A 2,880-nucleotide genomic window follows, 5' to 3' on the forward strand; every position below is an offset into this window, starting at 1 on the left:
GGCAGCAGCCTGATGATATGGACATTAATGCATGGTGGATGCATTGCGTTTCCACATACTCCAAGCACATTTCGTTCCCCCTTAAATTTGTCCCCACAAAGTTCCTCTCCTAGTCAAGGAGATAGGTCTCAGGTGCGTCTCTTGTTACCCACCACTAATATGCTGCTTGGTGCTAATCCCCCAGAAGGTCCAGCTGTTAGTTAGATCAAAGCATTAGCCATGGAAATGCAATACTTGCAACCTGAAAAAACAGCAGTGTAAAGTGTAACGGGGTTTCTGAGACCCTGCAGGTGGAAAGGTGGGCTCTGGCTTAGCCGATCCTTTTTAATTTAGAAGGCAACTATCAGTCTTTCCAAACCAGGGGCATGATAACTTGCTACGGCACAGCCTAGGAGGACTGCCCATCTCACGGGGTGCTACCAGAGCTTGTGTTGCTTGGGTTGAACCCTTGGGGTGTGGATGCCTGCAGTGGAATAGCAATGGGGCGTGTGGGGACCACAACTCATGAGCAGTGGCAGGGTGGAGGGTGGGAAACAGGCAGAGATTTGCCCTCATTATGCATGGGTCTAACATGCCCAATTACCCCATCCTCTCCTCACCTCCGCGATGTAAAAGACTCTTGTTGAGAGTGGTCATAATTCACGGTGAACCCCCTGGCCCCCCTTACTCCCTTCACACCCGCCGCTCTCCATTTTCCTTCCAGAAAAAAACGTGCCTTTGATGAAATGAAACGGCTCAGTCAAAGAACCCCTCAAATGGTTGGGGACCCCTGCACTTGGCCACCCTTGCCCACTTCTCAGCTCTATTTCGGGCCGAGTTTGGAGTTTAAGTGGGCTGACCTTGTGCCCCGGCTGCCCCGGGGGTCAGTGATGAAAGCGGATGGAGGCTTCACAGTCAGGTCTCTCGTGTGTGACTCTTTTGTTCCCGGGACAGGGGTGTGCAGTGCCTGGGACAGTGCTTAATTGTTTCGGGGGCACTGCCTTACCCGTCATGCCCTTCCCCGGGTGGCCCCAGTCCTTCTTGCTCATGCGTGGGAGGGAGGCAGCTTCTCCACTCGGGGCAGGGAGGAGGAAGCAGAGTCTGGGTTGCTCGGCATCATTTCTGGCTGTTTATCAATCCGTGTAATAACTTTCAGAGCGCCAGGAAGGAAAAAAAAAATGAAAGAAAGAAAGAAAGAAAAGAATGGACTTCCTGGCATTTCACAAGTCCTGTCTGCCACTGCTGTCATCCTCCCTGGTCCTGCTGTGCAGGCGAGAGCAGCATCACCTCATCCCGGCCAGCTGCTGGACCCATCCGCCATGCCCCATAGGACGCACCCCACAACCAAGGCACTGGGAAAAGGATTTTGGAGGTGGCGGGTTAGTGCCAGGGACTGCCAAAACTTTGGGTTGGGGCACATGAGCAAAGCCAAGTGGTGGTGTGAGGAAGCGAGCCCAAGGCTGGAGGTGCTGGGGTCCCTGGGAAGCTTTGCTAGACCTGAGCTGGGCACCCAAGTCTGGCACGGCACTGAGGGCACACAGAGGAGCAGCGGGTTTGTCATATGTGTAGGCAGGGGAAGGATGCTGGACAGCCTTTTTGGGTGCTGATGATAAAGAGCTGAAGGTTTGCAGATGTCCACGATGGAGGTAGATGAGCAGATCTCAGCGTGAGCGTGTGGGAAGCCTTGTACCACTCAATAAATGCCTCTTTGGATGCCCTCTCAGCATCTTTTTGCAGCGAGTCCTTCCTGTGCTTTACATCTTCATTACAGCTGGAGGCTGGGGCAGGAGCCTCCACAGCAGGCCCTCCCCTCCGCCGTTTCGGGGAGTGACTGCACAGAGGAAATGGATAAAAGGAGCGGAGGGTCAGGGTTTAATTACCCCATTGTGTGCAGAGACGAGTGATGGACAGAGACTGTCAGTGGGTCACCGATTAGCTGCCAGGGAGCAGACAGAGGAGGGGGGGATCGTGATGAGCCCCCGGGACAGACCAGTGTTGGGGAGAGCCCGTGGAGATGGCAGCTCATAATGGGAGACAATTTTTCTTTTACTTGCTCCCCCAGTCCTTCAGCTACAGGCAGCTCTGCCCAGGTGTGAAGGTCTCCTGCAGAGCGATCAGCCCATGCTGCTTGTCTTCAGCCCCACAGCCTCACCACTGCCTGCCTTGGACATGGCGGAATGTCTCGGGTAACAAACCTCTCCCCACTGCAGTTCTGGCATCTTTTGGCTCTGGGGCTGAGAGATCAGGATTATTCTTGACAACTCAGTCCAGTCTTATACCTGACCCTGCCCTCAGTCCTGCCATACAATATCACACCTCACCTTCTTCCACCGCTTCTGTTGCCCTTGGTCTCAAGGCTCCTCTTCCTTTCCTTTTTCCCTACAATCTCTCTACTCATTCTCTTTGGGATTCTGACCTTCAAACTCCATCCACAACTGTCCTCCGAGGTCCTGCGTCCCGTGTCCCCTCTCCCTATCACTCCTACCTTTTCCTCTCCCTTTCTCTCCTCACTCATCCTTTATCCCTCATTCCTGTCCCCTTCACCCCTCATCTCCTAGGGTTGTTTGCATGAATCATCTCTGGAATCATGAGATCACTGTTTTTTTTTTTTTTTTCTGTCTCTCTGTCAGTGGAAACATCACATTAGGGAGCATGGAGAAGTGACCGGGGGCCATTGGGGTGACTCTGGCACCCCCTCTCCTCACTCTCCCTACCCCCCTCTTCTTCTGTATCAAAGGAAGCTTTGTTGTCCACAAGCAGAAAGAGAAAAGCAGATAAAAAGGCGGAACATGTGATCTCATTGGCTTTATTTAGACATCCAGCTAACCCTCCTCTCCTTTCTCGATTCATCCAAAATTATCTAAGCAAGAATCCACAATCCATCTCTGGGTTTCTCATCTG

Source organism: Anser cygnoides, chromosome 1, assembly GCF_040182565.1.
Source record: "Anser cygnoides isolate HZ-2024a breed goose chromosome 1, Taihu_goose_T2T_genome, whole genome shotgun sequence".
NCBI classification, from domain to species: domain Eukaryota; kingdom Metazoa; phylum Chordata; class Aves; order Anseriformes; family Anatidae; genus Anser; species Anser cygnoides.